This window comes from Sciurus carolinensis, chromosome 4 (genome assembly GCF_902686445.1).
Source record: "Sciurus carolinensis chromosome 4, mSciCar1.2, whole genome shotgun sequence".
Classification (NCBI taxonomy): Eukaryota; Metazoa; Chordata; class Mammalia; order Rodentia; family Sciuridae; genus Sciurus; species Sciurus carolinensis.
This window is the reverse complement of record NC_062216.1, coordinates 47,335,306-47,355,365: the sequence shown is the minus strand read 5'-3', so window position 1 is coordinate 47,355,365 and position 20,060 is coordinate 47,335,306. Positions and strand designations below refer to the sequence as shown.

At 39.5% G+C, this 20,060-nt stretch overlaps 1 protein-coding gene across 11 annotated transcripts in view; it reads left to right on the top strand.

Moving 5' to 3' along the window:
• Positions 1-20,060, top strand: part of Trmt9b (tRNA methyltransferase 9B (putative)) — a 55,528-nt gene that overhangs the window by 7,610 nt on the left and 27,858 nt on the right. For 2 of the 11 annotated variants that reach the window (XM_047550323.1, XM_047550322.1), the window contains one exon: positions 13,649-13,744. The exons of 8 other annotated variants lie outside the window; for them this stretch is intronic. The gene's annotated coding sequence lies outside the window, so the exon portion shown is untranslated. Of the gene's footprint in view, positions 1-7,125; positions 7,142-13,648; positions 13,745-20,060 lie in introns of those variants that run through there. One more of the 11 variants, XM_047550324.1, reaches the window with a different exon arrangement.

Sequence of the window (20,060 nt, the reverse complement as noted above, 5' to 3'; positions counted from 1 at the left end):
GCTCAGAAAGTAATCATAAATCCTTAAAAAATTATCAGACTCTAACTTTTCACTGGACATCAGATATGTAGAGTAATTCAAGGAAATGCAGAGCTAGTCAGAATAAGACATTTGTAAACAAAGCTGGCAATGAAATGATTTATGCAGTTATGAAAGAGATCTAAGGTGACCATGTCTATGGTGACCAACTTGTTGTCTAAACCAGGACACTCTAAGAGTAAAGAAGACAGTACTAATATTTGCCTAGGGAAAAGAAGCGTAAGTGAAGACTACTGAGCAAACCTTAAGTGACCAGGACTTATGGTCACCCAAGATTAAGGTGCTAGCTGTATAACAGGACTGCCTTAATTTCAACATTGACTTTTTAAAAAATTGTGGTAAAATATCCATAACCTAGAATATATTATTTTAACCACTTTTAAAGTGCAGTTAAACAGCATGAAGTACATTCCTATTGTACAGCCATGAGCACCATCCATCTCCGGAACTTTTTCATCTTCTCAAAGATGAATTCCAGACCCACTAAACAATAACTCCCCCTCCCCTCCCCTAGGTGCCTAGCAACCACCATTTCTACCTTCTGCCTGTGTGAGTCTGACTATTCTAAGAATCTTACATAAATGGAATCAGTATTGGTTGTGTTATGACTGGCACATTTCACTTGGCATAATGTCCTCAAGATTCATCTGTGTTATAGCATGTATCAGAATTTCATTCCTTTTTAAGGTTGAATAATATTCTCTAATATGTACAGACCATATTTTGTTTACCCATTCATCTGTAGTTGGACACTTCAGTTGCTTCTGCCATTTGGCTACTGTGCATAATGCTTCCATGAACTTGGAAATCCATGAACTTATACAAATATCTTTTCCAGTTACTACTTTAGTTCTTTTTGGTATATTCTCACAATACTGATTTTAAATGAAGTAGTTCAAAATGGAGGAAAAGCATTCTTTTCCTCTAGAGGATCTTTCTGATCATGTTTCTCCAACATAGTATTGATTCAGATTGGAGTTCAGCTCAGCCTTTGTGGAATTCATCAGAAACAGCAGATGTTACAGATAATCTCAAGAAACTTCCTGCTGAGAAAAGCATCCCAGGTCTCAAATTTCATCCTGACACAGAAAGGAAGCTGTTTTTTTCTGTCACAACTACCAATCATACGCAGACCACAGATGTTGCTAGGGGAAAGGACAGGCATCTTAAATATCTGATTCTGTCAGGTGAGTGGCCTTCAACAACACCAAAAACTAGAACAGCATGAGGTGGAATCACAGAGTATTCCATGTATCCAAGAACATCTCTGAAACATAGAGAACCATGTACTTCCTGGGGAAAAGGAATGGAACCAACTACTGTTGAGTTTGGGAACTGAGACAGGCTCTATTTAAATATGGAAAAAAAAAAAATCTACCTTTGACTGTGGATGTTGATATTAGAATGCCAATGACAAGATTATTGGTGCATATGTTCTACATTTAACTAATCCCCTTATAGAAGCAGAGGCATCAAAATGTGACTCTTTGAAATTTTAAGTAGCTCTATTTCCACTGGGTGGGTATAGTCCTGGAGGATAATGTTGACGTGTGGAATTACTTAATTCACTGGATGTAATTTTTCCCCTTCTCTTTAAATCTCAGTACTCTGTGTAGTCAATAGAGGACACCTGTTCATCAATAACAAGATCCTTGGAAAAAATTGATAAACTTTTGGACATAGGTAATGACTGAACTTCAGAAAACACATTTGCATAAGTAATCTGATGATCAGAAATAGTAACCAAAAGCCAAAGAGTTATTAAGGAGCTTTGCCTGGAATGAACAGCATCCTCAGGTCTACTCTCACTGCGCTGTTCCTTATCAATGAAGACTGGAAAATTAATAGATAAGTCCACACAAAAACTTGCATCTTTGAAATGCAGAAGGTTCTAGAATGTTTGTAGTAGCTTTATTCATAACAACTGGATGCAATCAAGGTGTCCTTCGATAGATGAATGAATAAACAAATTGTAGTAATCCATACAATAGAATATCATTCAGTTATAAAAAAGACGATCAGGCTACAAAAAGACGTGGAGGAACCTTAAATGCATATTGCTAGATGAAAGAAATGGATCTGAAAAGGATACATAATGTATGATTCTAACCATATGACATGCTGGAAAGGCAAAATTATAGAGATATTAAAAAGATCATTGGTTGCCAGAGGGTTAGATTCAGGGGGAGAGATGAATGAGTGGAACACAGGGAAGTTTTAGGACTGTAAAATTATTCTGTGTGATGCTGTAATGGTGGATCCACAACATTATGCATTTTGCACAATTCAGAACTGTGCAATGCAGTGAGTAGACCCTAGTGTGGGTTATGGGTGTTTATTAATACTCATGCATCAATTTTGGTTCATCAGTGGTAACTAAAGTACCACACTGATGCAAGCGTTTTAATTTAAACATTTCATGAAATATTTTTTAAAATACAAATTCTACTGTGCTAGAGTAAAAGATATATAGGAAGTATTAATTCCAGGGGTCTGAGTGACAGCAGGTCAAGTAGTAAGGAACAGAGCTCCAGGTGAAGGGCATTAATATTTCTGTTGCTCTCTTCCCATCAGTAACATCTCATCAACTTCAGTGTACCACAAGTGCAGAAATTTAGCAGGAGAGGAGGGTGCACTCAGATTTCTGAGCAGAGTTGCCATCCAGTTTCATATTGGTTAAAGGTTTGGTTTAGAGCCCAGAGAATCCATTGACAGGCCCCAAAACCAGAGAAATTTCCAGTCCAAAAGTGGCAAGGCCATCCATCTTCATAGTCCTCCAACCTTCAACTGCTAAGTTTTCCTACTGCAGACCTGGACTGGTTCTCCACCCAGCTTTCCTCTGCAGGAAGCTCTTGAGGCTTTACAGCAAGTTGGCAGAAAAGCAGACCTAACTTCTCTTGTTTTGCAAGGAAGGAATATTGTGTTTGCTACATAACTGTAGGAATGGCAAGAGATTATACACCATTTCCTTAAAAAGGCTAGATAGCCTCTCCTGTAAGTATGCAGTGTATAGAGAAACCAGTGAGCAGAATGTTGAGCTAGATATTTTTAAAGAATCTTTTTCAGCCAAAGAAACTTATGATATCTTGTTTGATAGTTTGACTATTTTACTTTTTAAAATGTGGGCTTTTTGAAATGTAGTGGCAGTATGTGCACACAAAAAGTTTTAGTCTCATTAAGATGATGTATTTGGACATAAAATGAATGGCTTTTTGTGTGGCATACCACGTTAGAACGAGAGTGAATCTTTGAAATGCAGAAGGTCCTAGAAATCCTACTCTGGCTGCAACTAAAAGCGATCAGCTTCACACTAAGCCTCTGTGTTTTGTTACTGGCCATGTTTACCTTGCCAACTCATTTGTCAAATTACCAACTTTTAACCATATTATTTTGAATTTTAAATTATTCCCACTGCTCTGTGTATTATGACTGATTCATTAAAGTGAGAAATCAAAGACTAACTGAACAATTTAAAAATGGAGGAAAAACTATGTTGTATCTGGGCATGGAAAATTTTATTGCAGGTAAATAATAATCACTGAAACATTTACCTAGGTTATTGACTATTTTGTGTAACATATACTTTAGTTAAGGCTGTGCATGAGTAACATCAGTTTTGTTTATTTGAACTAGACTACAGGATGACATGGTAGATATGGGCTTGTAGAATCAGTGTACATGGATTCCAGTCCCTGGTCCTTAAGAAACTAATTATATAGTTTTTGTACTGTACTGGTTAATTCTCAAGTATTTATAAATGGCACCAGTGACAGCTTTGGTTTTACATCCATTTGCCAAATTTGGAATCTGGTTTTCTCATGCATAAACTCTGGAACTTCTCATTTTCCAAGAACTTGGGACACCGTAAAATAAGGATTTGTTGACCAAAATAGAATGTTGATCTTCCTAAGAAAACTTAAAAGACTCAAGTCATTTATTGTCATGTTATTTCTGTTATTTTAAAACTAAATTTCAAAAATGTTGTATTTCCTTATTTTAAAAACATTATTTCATATTTAAAGATCATTGGCATTAGTGTGCATCTTCAGTTGGTGGCATATCCTCATCTCTCTTGGCAATAAGTAAAATAATTGTGCATATGACAAAACAGATGGCACCCTAGCTTCCATGAAATGTTGTGTATCTATTTACAAGAAATATTTCCATCCTGCCTCAGGAACTTCAGGTTGAATGTTTTGTCTTTTTTATTTTTAAATTTTTATTTTAGGACCAGAATTCTGCTTTCCTGTTTATTTTACTTTTTTAAATTTTTAAAGTAATTATGATGGAACCCCTTAAGGGTTAAAGAAATATTTGTGATTTTAAAGGGAAAATAATAGACTGTATACTTTTACACAGGCTTATCTCTGAAGAAACAAACATGATCATAAAATGGAGTATGGAAACTGAAAAAATTAAACTTTCCACAACAGTCTGGTTTATTCTGGGCACAGACTTAATAACTCTAGCTGCTAGGAGAAGTATAATTTGCTGCCACGGGAAAGCTTAAAATGTCAAACACATTCTTATAAAGTACAATGCAAGCTGCCTGCAAATGAGACCATTCTTTCAACTGGTCTATTTCCTATTTCGGTGCAGCTTTTGTAATTGCAGCACTTACTCAGAATTGAAATCTTCTTGGTGTGATGTAAACATTCAAATCGTACTCCCTGCATCGGTTTTCATAGGTAGTAAGCAGGTGTGGGTTGCTGCAGATAGTGGGGGGAACTATGAGCTACTAAGGGGCTCAGTATATTAAGAGAGGACTAGCCCGGAAGTGAACACAGAGTCTTGAAATGGTGTCAGGGATTCTGACTAAAATGCAGAAGGCTGGCCATCAGAGGGCTGGTACCCAAGGATACAGCAGAGGTCACAGTTGCAGCCAGCCTTCCTCAGCTTCCCACCCAGAGCTAAGAGCCTGCGAACTGTCAGTACAGATATCACCAAACTCATTTATCCAAAGCTGACCCCTCTGATGACCTGAACCATATGACATGCTGGAAAGGCAAACCATTTTCTTCATAGTTTAGATAGGATTCCAACAGGGTTGTCTGATTTCTTTTAAGTCCAAAGCAGACTAAATGCAGCAAATTAGAAAGTGGAGACACTTAACTGGAGACAGGAATACTGAGAATGAGAAGTGACAACCTGCAAGGTAGGGCAGAGGAAGGATTAAAAAGTACACTTTGCCCTCAGTTACTGTGGTTTCTCAGAAACTGAAAATATTTGCAAAAAAATTGTGTCTGTACTGAACATATACAAAAGTTTTCTTGTTGTTATTCCCTCAACAATACACTAGGACATCTATTCACATAATATTTGCACTGCATTTACTATTATAAACAATTCAGAGATAATTTAAAGTACATAGGAGGATGTGCATATATTTATATGCAAATATGTCATTTTAAATAAGGGACTTAATCATCTGCGGATTTTGGTATCCAAGGGGTAGGGTGGAGTTTCCTGGAACAAATCCCCTACAACTTTATTAAGCCTGGGAGAACATTGCTATTATTGTTGCAAATAAAATATGTTATTTATAGGTTACTTAGAATAAAAGTATGTAACATCTGTTAGAAAGGTTTCCATGAAAGTGATTAAAATACTGAAAAGGATCAATCTCAGCTTTATCTATTGTTAAATATTGTGACTCAGCATTTAGTTAAATTGAGCTATATTTCGACATTGGTACCTATTTATTTAGCATTGGATTTCCAGAGTAATAAAGCAGGTGGCACACACACCATCCAATGTAGTAACAAAATGCTGTGGACACACAGAGCACCTCACCTCTAGTGCTTGGGTTTAGAGAACTGATCCTGTTGTAGATGGGGCCCAGCCCTTGAAAGATTTATTCTGGGGTTGGGCACAGAGAGGCCAAGAATGGATGAAGTCTAAAGGCTTTCTTTCCCCAGAGAAGCAAAAGAAATGATGGGAGGTGGGTGGTTAGCATACTGTTATCTTGTATCTGTTATCTGGTTTACAAGCATACTTCTATCATCTTGTTTACATTTTCCATCTTTGCATCGAGAGATTATAATCCAAAGGCATTTTAGGTCCAGGTAGTGTTCATGATCTTTACACCAACTGTTAATATTTTGGAGGTGTGGGAGGTATAGGTAATAAAATTCTAGGAAACAATTTTTTTTGACAGGGGAGGAAAGGCTGGATTGGGAAGCAGAATATTTTGTATGTTTCATATTTAAACACCATGTCCCTCCGGAACATTGGGTAAACTGCTTCCTGAATGTGTTTTCTTTCTGAAATGATGACCCCAAATAACTCACAGCACCCTGAAATCATTGATCAGTTCATTACTAATGTGTTGGGCAAAAGCAGAAGTTGAGAATCGCTGAAGGTTTTAGGAATTTATGTCCCATGATGGGAGCAGATCATGGTGCAGCTGGGACCTGGGCCCCCCAGGACTTCAAAGTCCTGTTCTTGACTCCTGCCCCACCCTATAGCTTCTACACAAAGGCTGAACCTAACTAGACCACAGACCAGTGGCAATGAGGATGACCATGGTGATTTGCCTGCCTTAGGGATATTTCTTATGTTAATGTTGACCTTAAAAGTGAACTTACTCCTTTTAGGCCTTTGACCAACTCAGGCTTTCTCCATTTAGACTGTTAAATTTTCTCCACCTGTGCACTATAACTAAATGGGTTCTTTGAAATTAAGGTGACTCTTTAATATGACAAAACCTCCTGATTTTTCAATTTTCCTTTTTAAGTAGGTCACTTCCCTGATAGAATTACAATCACTAATCCACTTAGAATGCCAGACGAGTGTTAATACATTTTCAGAACGTCGACTTTATACCATAGGGTGATTGTTGGTATGAAAGTGATAACTGGGACTTTGAACAGGTGGATTGTGAAGCATTATTACAAGTTTAATTTTGCCATTGTCGTTGCACAGGCTGAGGGAATTTTACAATACAGCTGCTAAAAAAGACAACAGAATATGCTATGCATGTTTTAAAAGAGACACTACTGAAATCACAAAGGGCATTCATACCAGGGGACTGTAAAGGTCTGAAGAAGTACGTGACTTCCCTGGAATGTAGCCTGTTGGATGAAGATGAGATCAAGAAGAGGTGGGCAGATCTTCCCAGTTTTTGTTCTTTTCATTTAGACACTTGCTGACTATATCTTTAATGTGGTGCTGTGGATTGAACCCGTTGCCTCACATGTGCTAGGCAAGCACTCTACCACTGAGCTACAACCCCAGCCCGTGGCTATATCTTTAGATGAAATTGCTGTAAATGAAAAATTCGCCTCTCATAAATAAATATTATCCAGTGTTTTAGTTAGCTTTTTCACTTCTGTAACCAAAAGATCTGATAGGAACAATTTTAGGGGAGGAAAAGTTTATTTGGAGTTCATTGTTTGAGATGTCTCAGTTGTTAGACAGCCAACTCCATTGCTGAGGGCCCAAGGTGAGGCAGAAAAGGTGCTATGTAGGAAAGCAGGTGAGGACATGGCAACAAGCAGGCAGAGAGGAGAGAGCTCTGCTCACCAGAGACAAAATATATACCCCAAAGACACACTACCAGCGACCTACCTTCTCCAGCAACAACACCCTACCTGGCTATGATTACCACCCAGTTAATCCATTCAGCTGGATTAATGCACTTTAAGACTTTCATGACCCAATCATTTCACTTCCAAATTTCTTGCATTGTCACACACATGAACTTTTGGGGGACACCTCGTATCTAAACCATAACATCGAGTGAAAGATTCTTGAACAATTCTGCTTTATTTGTCATAAAGAGCTATATGACTTCAAATGAATTACCCAAATCTCTTCCTGCTTTTAATCTGTGGCCCAAATTTTTTTATAAAATGCATTTAGGTTAGGAGGAATCTTAAGACAGTGATGTTTCTGGGTGTGAGCTGACGCCTACATGAATTCCATGTTCAGCTCCCCGGTCTGGGAGGATCCAGACCTCAGGATGGTGAGGACAGGAAGGATGATGGCCTGAGCCATCACAAGGCTGCCCTAAAGGCTCCACTCCGGTTGCTGACAGAGGATTCCAGGTATGTACCGCCTCCTCTCCCAGTACGTATCTTCCAGTTAATCACTAGAAGAGATGATATGCAGCCATGCTGTTGTTAACCACACTGGCCAGATCTGCAATATTATACTTCAGAAGTCTCTTAAGTAATCTTATGCTCACATACAGACATCACTCAGCATATAGGAGGGATTAGTTCTAGGACCCCAAAGATGACCCAAATCTGCAGAGGCACTAGTCCCTTATAAAAAATGCCATAGTATTTGTATAACCTGGTACCACCCTCCCAGATACTTTAAATCATCTTTAGATTACTCATACCTCCTCATACAAGGTAGATGCTATGTGGATAGTTGTTATAATGGATTGCTTAGGGACTAATGACAAAAAAAAAAAAAAATCTATACATGTTCAGTAAGGATCCTTTTTTTTTTTTTTCCAAAAAATTTTTTATTTGAGGTTGGTTAAATCTGCAGATACCAGAGGCTGACTATATAAAACCAGAAGTTCCCCCTTTCTTGACCACACACCCAGTTTTTATTCCTGGGTTCTGGGACGGTGCTACCTATTTTCGTGTTCACATAAGCTTGTAAGTCCACCATCCAGTGTTTTTGTGTTGTTTGTTTGTAAGTAACCACACATATTTACATATTTAAATTTATTTACTTGTTTGTTTGTTTTGCCGTGCTGGGGATGAAACCCAGGACCTCTTGCATGCTAAGTAAACTCTGTACCACTGAACTATACCCCCGGCCCCTACACACGTTTAAATAAATTGTTCTAGGTGTAGGCTCCCTCATTGATACCAAGTATCCCTTTTCTTTAGGTCTTTCCTGGTGATAACTCCAATACTACTTGATTTTCTTCTAGGCATGTGCAAACCGTACTTCTATGAATAAAATTTTATGAAAAAAAATTTCCTTTGCTAATTTCTGTAGACATCTGTTATTAAATGGTTTGATGTGTTCTTCATTCTCCTTGAACTTTTGTTTCTGGGGTTCATATTTCAGGTGAACCCCGTTTTCCCTCTGTTGTCACATTTCTAAAGGAGTATTTGGCCAATAATTATTTATTTGTTTGTGTGTTTGTTTGTTTGTTTAGTGGTGCTGGGTATTGACCTCACACAAGCTAGGCAAGCTCTCTACCACTGATCTTAGCCCTCAGCCAACATTTGCATTGGAATGTATTCTCCATCATAACCTGACAGTAAGGAGAGAACATATATGGCGGTTACATTCAACTATGCCATGATGATTTCAGTTCATGTTCATGGGCTGACCTTCAGTTCAGGGTTCCCCTTGGGTAAGTGTGTATTCTGTTCAGATCTTGGGCAGCTGCCTTCTGGGCTGTCTGACCAATATATGTGTCAGTGAAGGAGATGAACTGGCTGCCCCGACCTGGTCTTTTTTGAGCTTTGCAATGTATTCCAGTGCACTTGATGATTAACGCAGCTGTCAGTATTAATACTCTTCCACTGGTCAGAGTCTTACAAATATCTAGATAACATTCTTACAACAGAAAATTATAATTTCATTTTGAAGTGGAAATAGAAATTGATACCACAGATTTTTCTTAAACTGCCTCTTTATTGTCAATCACTTCTTGCCTTTCAGATCCTGGGAATAATGAATGTGGAGACTGATGAGAAAAGATTTGAGTCTGAATGTTGGCTACCAGTGTTTGTAAATTCTTTTGTACTCCCAGAAATTTAGAGAACATTTCTGTGTGAAGAATCAGGAGTCTAAAAAATGGAAGGACACTTGAGAAATTATCTGAACTTCTTTATTTCTAAGAGGAGGTAACAGATACCTAGAGAAGTTCAATGACTTGCCCAAGATCATACTGCCAAGAATGACAGGCTTGGACTTGGACAGCCTAGGTGTTCTTCTAGCATAGTATTTTTTTCATCATCCCCAAATACTGTGAGTTCCACTTTTGAAGTTTTATGTGGTTTAAACATATGGGTGCTTCAGTTTCCAAATTATATATTAGCTGAATTTTAAATGGTCTTATCATTAAAGCATCTAGAATAACATCCAGTAGACAGTTGAGATTAAAAAGTGTTTTATTGACTGAATGAGCATCTCATGGATAACGTCCTAATGCACAAGAAGAATATGGAGAAACTTGCACTGATAAAAATTAGTAAGCAAGAAAAAGGGGATCAAAATTAGAAAATAGGTATTGCTAAAAATTTTCTGAAAAAGTTTTGCAGAGTTCAGCTACTTATCCTCCCCTGGATATATTTACATGTGATTATAACACTTATATGTTATAAGCATATTTCTATAACCAAATTTTGTGTGTCTGTATATGTCAAAATTAAATATTTCCTTTTCACTCATCTGATGAATATTATTGGTTACCTGCTGCAGGCCAGGTTGTGTTCAGAGTGCTGTGTGTATATTTTAGTGAACCAATAATATACCCTTGTGGGTATAATATCATGGTGTTTACAAACTAGTTGGAAGGGACTGACAATAAATAACTGTTGTAGGATGATGAAGTGGAACTCTTCTTGTTTTTGCATTTTGCACAATAGTGTTAGTCAGGTCTGGTCAGGAAAACAAACCCCACTAGTTATGTTAGCAGAAAGAATTTAATATAAGGATTGATTTGGTTAAACCAATATTAGAGGACTAGAAATGCAAAGAAAGAATAAATAAGGGAGGAAGAAAGAGTGACTGCAGGAAGCAGCTCTCACTATGTTTGGGAGGAACAAAGAGAAGAGCCAGGGCTTGTCTTGAGAACTGAAGGAGGCCCAGACTTAGGAACTGAAAGGGGTTCGGTGGAGTTGGGACCCAGCCCTGTAAGAAGGGGTTCTTGGCCAGCTGGTGCTAATACTTGGAGAACTCAGAGCAGGTGCCTTAAAACGGTCTTGGTTGGTGTGGCGTCTCTCAGGGTGCAAAGGGCTGTCTGGGAGAGTGAAAAAGACTGGAAGCTAAAGACTGTAACTAGAAACAAACACTGCTGCCAGGGAAGGACTGTTGCTGGGCAACACTGGCAGGAGCTGGTCCCTTCTCCCTTTTGTACCCTCAGGGCTCCCTGTGGCATCCCCTCTGGCAGAGCCACCTAGCAAAGAAAAAATGTTGTTTGTAGAGTCCCCACCCTCAATACACAAAGCAGTGTGTAGAAGGGAGAGTCCAGAGACAATTACTTGATAATAGGCACAGTCCCAAATATGTTAGTGACAATTACTCCCATGTCCTGAAGCCAGTTGCCAGACCGCATAAGTAGGATTTATACAAGAAACGGTTGCAATTTCTGTTTTATTGTGATAAAATATACATAACAAAATTTATCATTTTCACCATTTCTCAATGTGCGGTTCAGTGGCATTAAGTATATTCACATCACTGCAACGTCACCTCCGTTCATTTCCAGCACTTTTCCTCCCAGCAACCACCATTCTACTTTCGGTCTCTGTGAATTTGTTTGGGGAACCTTGTATAAGTGAGGTCATACAGTAGTTATCCTTCTATGACTGGCTAATGTCACTTAGCACAATACCTCCCATGTTGTAGCACCATTTCCTTTCTTTTCAAGGAAATCTGGTTCTGTGGCTCTTGGGATAAGCCCTACTTTGAAGGACTTGGATGCTGAGGAGCGGATGCTTTTAGGGAGAATTTTGACATGCTGTGCTTGCTTCTTTCCTTGCCAACACACATGTGGCTTCTTGGAAGAGGAGAGGGAGCTATTTGCCTTCATCTTTAAGCCAGGTGGCCGGGGATTGCAGAGGACCACACAGGAAGCTCCATAGGTGCCTCCTGCAGTTTAGAGGATCTTTAAATAGATGCTTCTGGTTATTTGGGGGCATTCATTCACTCAACATCTGTAATTTTTCTGTTGTGTTAACTCCTATGGGTTTGACTTTATAATTATCTCTCTGGAACATGCAGGAAAGTGACTAGTTACAGATTTGGGGACAATGAGAGCTGGAGGGAGGCAGTGATGTGGAATGGGCCAAAATGTGTCCCTCTTACAGGAAACTCCCTCTGGGGTGGAGGGAATTGTGGGACCTTTCAGGAAATAAGGATTGTCCCCTTATCAGGCGTGGGGGGCGTGCATCCATCTATTCTCATTGCTGTTCTCAGGGTCCCATTTTCTCTCCTGGATAATGCCCTGAATTTAACATGAAATATCTGGCAAGACTGCAAGTTCAAGTAATTTGCCAGACCATTGGTTCTATCCAGGATTTTATTTTTGAGCTTCCCTGGCCCTGTGCAGCTTCAAGAGGGAAGAGAATCAAGCTTGTGACTTGAACTAGGAATTAAGTGATGGGAGTTTTCTTTCTTGAGTTATGCAGATGCCTCACCACCTCCTTACTTTCCCAGGCCCTTATTATTATTCTCTGGTGGGAGCAAGGTTGAGCCCCGCAAACCTTGCTCTATGTGGAAACTAATACCTATGACCACAGGTGAGTAATTAAATTAGATTTTAGCCACTCTATACTGTTGGCTGCCAGGTTCCCTTTCTGGAATATTAATGATGCTTTTTGAAATTCATATTTCCCTGAATGGATTGAACAACAGCAACTACTTATGTTTTTGAAAAATTAATCAAAATTTTTAGTTGTAAGCAACAGCAATTAATTCTGGACATCTTAGGCAGGGAAGAAACTTTCTGGAATACTCTGGGAACTGCACAGACTCAAGAGAACCCAGACTGGGAAATGGGCCAAGACAGTCTGAGAGGGACAAGACCCCTCTGTAGCTGTAGTCATTTGGCCAGGCCACTGCCACCACTGCTATAGGCTAATTGCAGCTTATACCATCACGGTGCATTGGCCTCTGAACATTTTGCTTTGGATTCGGAGTCCAGGATGAGAGTTCTAGTTCAAGGTCACATGACCAGGTCATTTGTATTTGTTTCCTAGCACTGCTGTAAATAAACTACCGCAAACTGGGTGGACGATAACAACAGAAATTCATTCTCTCATGGCTCTGGAGATGTCCTAAATCACTCCTCAGCCGAGTAATGCTCCCCTTGAAAATTCTAGAAGAGAATCCTTCCTTGCCTTTTCCAGCTCCTTGTAGCTGTAGGCATTTCTTGACTTGTGACAGCTCTTCTCTCATCCCTGCCTCTAGACTTTTCCTCTCCACCTTCCCCTCTTCCACTTGTTATGAGGACACTTGTCATTGGATGTAAGGTCCACCTGTACAATACAGGATGATCTCATGTTGAGAGCTTTAATTTTGAGGTCCCTTTTTCCAAATAAGATCACATTCACAGGTTCCAGAGGTCAGGTCATGGACAATTTTGGGGGAGAAGGGGTCACCAGGCAACTCCCTATACCATCTCACCAGGGCACAGGGAGTGGGAAATATTCTGTTCCAGTGTCTATGGTGAGAGGCAAGGTCCAGATCCCACCAGTACTGCACACTATGAGGTTCCCAATAGAAAACGCAACAGGATATTAGACAGCTAGTATAAACTAAAGAATGGCCACCACATTGCCAAGACCCAAGTGTGTGTGTATAATTCAGGGACAACACAGGGAGCATCAGTAATGAATCCTTTCTGGGGCATAAGAAAGACTTCATCGAGAGGTGACATGAGCTGGATCTCAATTATGTCTTTTAGGTGGTCTAGAGGAAGAAGAAAATTCCAGGCAAAGAGGGAACCAAAAGCATGAAAACTTCAACTGTCCAAAACCTGAGAGAATTGCCAGTCAGGAAGGTACTAGACTGGACGTTTGTACAGAATTGAATAACCAATTCACTAATTCCTTTTTCTTTTTTCGCAACAAGGGTTTTTCCATGAAAAAAAGCAATGGATTGATTTGCAGTCTGGTGGAAAGTACTCATCCCCTGAAACAAGGAGTTTGCTGATGGTTTATGTCCCTCTTGTCCTGTAGCACTAGTAGAGCAGAGGGCATGGATTGGGCATCTTCTCCTAAGAGGAGGTGCTGCAGGGGGGTTTGAGGCTGATTGTGGAGGGCTTTGTGTGGCATGTTAAGGTATTTAGACTTTCTCTAGTGCCGGAGAGTGAGAGTGGGAGCACAGGGTGGTAAGGTAGAGGAGGAGTTTCAGAGCACAGAGCCGTGGAGGCGGAGCCCCAGCCAAGGAGGTTTGGCAATCATCTTATCAGTCTGTTTTCCAAAACTCAGTTATTTTACTGTCAGTTTGTGACCATGTTTTCATTCAATCTGTAGTGAAATGAGAACTTTAAGGATGGCCTAGTGAGTTTTTCATAAAGCTGAAATTTATTGAATTTTATATTTTTTTTTTTTCTGGGCAGTGCTTGGTACCGAACCCAGGGCCTTACGAATGTGAGGCAAGCACTCTACCAACTGAGTTATAGCCCTAGCCCTGAAATTTATTGAATTTTAAAAGACTCTCCTTTAGTCTGAAATTACGGCCTGCCAACTTTTGTGGGATATAACATTGTCCCTTCATCTATGTAATTATGGTAATAGTAAATGATAGATTTTAAAATATCTAGACCTATTCTGTCTGTCTGTCTATCTGTCCATCTATCTATCTGTGTCCTAGCTTACCATGTAAGCTATCTATGTCCTATCTTACAATGAAAATATCACCTGTTCCTTCTGGTTCTGCACATGTCTCTTTGAGACTTTTCTGGACTGTGTGATCCACAGGAGTGGGAACTCCTGGCCCAGGTGAGGGCCTGACCTTAGGTTGAGGAGGTGGCATGGAGATGGGGAAATAGGTGAGAAGAGAGAGTCTGAGGTAGAATGCACAGGATAAGATGTTGATAGCCCAGATTTCATTCCACCTTGGATGCAAATGGAATTCTCTTCCTGAAACTTCAATACACAATACTTTATTTTTTCCTGGAATGCCTGTTTGGGGGTCAATTATATTGTAAATATATTCTGTGAAAGAGGCTGATACGTAAACCATCCTCACATTTCCCCCCAATCCCGTTGCTGGGAGACCATTAGACGATTTATAGATTACAGTTGACCTCCAGGGCCTTCATTTAAAAGCTGTTTTTCAAACAGTCCTTTGCCAGTGATATGACTGTGGGATTCCTCATCCCCTATCCTGCCTAAACCATCCTTCCTGAGAGAAAGGGAGAATAATGAAGGTTTTGCTTCTGCTCTGGTATTGTCATTTATAATAGCAGAACCATCTTCTTGCAAGCTGCTATTCCCGGGATCCTATTCCTTTTGTCTTAGCAAGACTGAGAGCTGGTTTTGTCAAATTGACACCAGCAGCGAATGCCTGGGGGAAGCTGGTACTTTATTTTCATTTTCCTTGAATCTCATATTTGATTTTCTTGTTCTTTTCTGGCATCCTCTAATCTACTAAATCAAAATGAATTGCAACACAGTTACATCCAATATGGCTTCAGCATTGCCTGTAGAGGAACAACCTTTGATAAGGGATCTGGGGATCAATATTGTGCTATGAGTTCTTGTTTCCTATTTTTTATATCACCCTCCTGTAGCCATACACACTTACGTTCCCACCTGCATGTTATCACATTTATTTCTTTTATATAGATACTGGAGATGATAGCCTACTCCTAACAGAAGTCCATTTAGATGTGGAATCCTTGAAATTTTCAAGAAAAACAAAATACTCTTAGGGCATATGTGGTCCTTTTCAGCAGACTTTCCTTTATTCTGCAGCAAGGTCCATAGATCAGGCATGGGAGGGCCAATTTTCTGGGTATGGCGCTGGCCCCCAGGTTACAGAAGGAAGCTGGGTTTTATAGTTTCATTGGAGACTGAAGACGTGCAGTTTTGACAGTCAGGGACCAGTCATACAGATTAGAACTTTAACTTAGGAAGGCAGTTGTAAAAAGGTTGAAACTCGTTATTATCTGGGGAGATAGGTGTCCAGATCCTAAGGGATGAGTACTCAAGTCTTGCCCATTGCTTTTCTTTCTCTGGGAGCCATTGTTTCCCAGAGTTTCAGTATTTTCTGTTCCTCCATTTAGGACTAATTTGTGATGAGGGAAGTTCAAAATTTAGGGCCCAGCATTTAGTATTTGCCCCTTTCCTTTAGGGCCCATTGTTATTGGGAAAGGATTTACTGGAAGAGGTTTAATGTTTGGCATTAATTTCGCCTCCCTTCTCCCAAGTCACACTGTCCCTCCATTTTTCTTGGGGAACTGTCTTGTAGGAATATTATTTTCCATAACCCTTTGGTCCCTGTTGGGACTATAGAGGGGGTCATAGTCTGTCAGTGCCACATACTTTGTTTTGAAGCCCTGGGTTTGTTCTGCTCATAGAATTTCAATTAGAAATGGCAGTTGTTCCTCCACCTTCCATTTTCACTGTGATCTCTCTGACGGATCATTAAGGAGTTCAGTGTAGAGTTGGGAATATTAATGAGGCTGTTTCACTTGCCTCATTATTTAGAGGGAGGCAGAGTCAAAATGTCATCCCCAAACTACAGAAGTGAATATTACTTGCTATCTGTAATTTTCTGTCAATTGGTTACATACTTGCTCCCTCCCATTGTGATTCAGCTGTTATTCTATGCTAGTCTTGTGTTAACCTATAGTTTTAGAGCTTCCCATGCAACTGTTGCCTAGTAGGTGCTTAGTCAGTATTTCTTGAATTCAATTCAATTATAGTAGCTCTGTTACCTTTTCGTTGCTGTGAACATAACACCTGACAGGAACAATTTAGAGGAGAAGAGTTTATTTTGGGCTCACAATTTCAGGGGTTTAGTCTATGGGTGGCTTGTTCCATCCCTCTGGGCTCTAAGGTAGGGCTGAGCATTGCGACCCAAGGGCAAGGCAAGCCAAGCCCAAGAGGAAAGCCGCTCAACTCAGAGCAGCCAGGAAGCAGATAGAGAGGAAGGGAAGGGTCCACAGGGAAGATGCATCCTTCCATGGCAGCCTCCAGTGAACTAATTTCCTCCAGCCACACCCTGCCTACCTAAGAGTTACCACCCAATTATTCCATTCAAATCTGGATGGACTGATTAGGTTATGGCTCTCATAATTGAATCATTTCACTTCCTGCATCAACACAGGAACTTTTGAGAGATACCGAGTAGCCAAACCATAATGGTAGCATTCTCATGCAGGTGGCTATCTGCTCCTCCAGTGCTGGCATTAATGGGGTTAAACGTTGGTGACCCTTGGTGTTCTGACCTCATTCCTTTTCTTACTCTGCACATTATCTTTTTATTTAATTTATGTCCAGGACTGTAACTGCCAAGCCCTAGGATAATGCCTAGGATAATGATGGTTTTTACAGGATCTTCAATCCAGCCTGCTGTCTTGAGCTTCATGTCCATCTTACTCGTATGTCCTTCAGATATTACAGAAACACTGCCCAAGATTGAAAACCCCACATCCTCTTGCATTCTTTCTAGTGGTTAATCACAACATCATACACCATTGTTTTAACTCGTTTTTCTTTCTTTGCCTACTTATGTAGTAGATGTGTATTGAACACTGTAAATTGCAGTACAAAGCAAAGATGCAAAAGATATTAAGAGACGTTGCCTCTATCTGGAAAGTGCTGCAGTCAAATGTAGACTGTAAAGAACTATATAAACAGTGCATATCGTAACATAAAATAAAACACATTGGTGATCACACTGGCATTTCAAAACCCATTAACAACATTTAGTCTTTCTTATATTCTATGTCCTGCAAATGCATAAATCTTAAGCAAATGTCTGTGGATATATGCACATGCATTCCACAGGAAGCATTTCTCAGAGACTTTATATGATTCCTATCAAAGTTTCCTATTGTTTACCTGGCACATTTTTTCTTCTACTTCTCTTTAGCACAGAAGTGGTACATCTGGCTATGTTGGCCCCATCATTACCACAACTTCACCTTCAGTGTGTTCTTTGCCTTATTTCTTTATCAGTCAGCAGGTCCTATCAATTTGACACTTTCTCCTTTTTTTTTTTAACCCCTTTTAAGTATCTTTACTATCATTGTTTGTCTGAAGAGTTTGACCAGATTCTTTCTCTGTCTTCACTGTGACCCATCCAGGCAATACTAATCTGCATTATTGCCATAAGAGATTCCTAAAACCCAGGTCCAATTTTGCCATTGCTCCTGCTTAAATAACTCAGGGGTTCCCCATTTTATGTTCAGGATAAAATCCAGACTCCTTAGAAGACTGAATTAGGTCCTGTGTGACCTAACTCCTACTTACTATTACAACCTTTTATTTCTCTTTCCCTTCCCTTCCTCCTTTCTTCCCCATCAACTGGAGTTAGGAATGTGAACTCTAGAGTCAAGTTTCCTGGGTTCAAATCCTGGCTCTGCCATTACTAGCTGTGTTACTTTGAGAAAGTCACTTGTGCTCTCTTTGTCTCAGATTTTTTGTCTGGAAGTTGGGAGAAATGGTAATCCCAACTTCATATAGTTATTGGGACGATTTCAGGGAGCTAATGTAATATGCTAAATGCTTGCAAGAGGGCCTGGCCTATAGTAAGTAATTAATATATTTGTGTGTTACTGTTAGGTTGTTGTATTAGTTTGCCTTAAATTTATCCAAGAAATTGTAATTGGTCTAATTTCTTCCTTTTTGTATATGCTGTTTCTTGGGCCCAGAATCACCCCTTTTTAGTTGACCCCTACCCATCTTTGGAGCTTCAGTTTGGATGTGATCCCCTTGGGGGAGTCTTTGTTGCCCCCCACCACCATAGGCCAGATTAGTTGTCTCTCCCTGTGCCCCTATGTTACCTGTGCACACTTGAATCATAACATTGAACACTCCAGATATGGACCATTGCCATGTGTGGTTTTGAATATTTATGAGTGACCTAGAAGTCCATAATGTTTAGCAATTTGTAATGGGGTTAATGAAATTATATCTATATATTTACTCTGTGATTATTAGGATAAAATAAAGCAAGACATGAGCTTACTAATTTGAATGCTCTTAGGATCTAACCATCCCAAAAGTAGAAGTTCTACTATATTTCAGTTTTCTACTTCTTTGTATATTTCCCATATTAAATCCTGGGTTTCAGGTATCTTTATCCTTAGTGCCTTATATGTATCAGAAAGAATATTTTCCTGGCAAATATTCAATTAATATTTGTCAAATAGATGAATATGTAATTTTTAAATTGATACAGAATATTAATATTAAAAAAAAAAAAACCTGACTTTGCCTGAGCCATGGTTTAAGGTGTTGACCCTCTTCCTAGGACAATTCACACACATGGCTTACCCCCCAAATTGCAGAAGGTTTGAGTTTTGGAACTTTGCCCTAGAAGATGGCTTCCCATTTATTTAAGGAGAAAGAAGAGGGGGAAATGCACTTCTTGCCCTTCTAAATATGCAAAGCTATATGGCTGCTATAGTAAAGGGACTTATTAACATTCAACTTTCTTTTTTTAGCTAGTACTATACTAGTTTATCCTTACTCAGCAACTTCTTGCTGAAGATAGAATCCATACATTTTAGAGGCAAATTTTTACTATAATTTTGAAAAATTAAGGGAAGTCAGTAACATGTCTAGGTTTGGGAGATACGAATTGAACATATAGAAAAATCTCCAGCTCCTGCTCCCACCCAAATAGCTCACATACCCCTTCTGTACTATCTAAACTCCTTTTCATTGGTTACTCTTCCTGACTATGGTGTTAAAGACTATCTGAATAGCTATCTGAGAGGGCTAATACCCTTGGGCACTAATCCCTGAAGGAAAGATAAATAGAGAGCCAAGTCATCTGGGATAGTAGATGCCTAGGGTTGGGTCTGGAAGGGCATCCAAGTAGAGAGCCTTTAACTTCCAGCCCTGCATGGGATGAATTAACAAATGCATTCTCCTTTATAATTAAACTAGATTCTAAAACCATATGAGGAAAGATGAGGTGCTTTGATTGGTAGCTCTTTCCCAAAATCCTTGTTAAATGTACCTCCTACATAGCCAACTCCTCTGACTCTCAATAGCACAGTTCGTATGCTTCTATATGATTAGGAAAGAGTTGCCTCAGGATTAAATATACATGCAGATTCCCAAGACCAGAGGGAAGTTTGCCAAAGTACACACAGATGGATGATTCTTAAATAGGGATCCAGATCAGAGTGA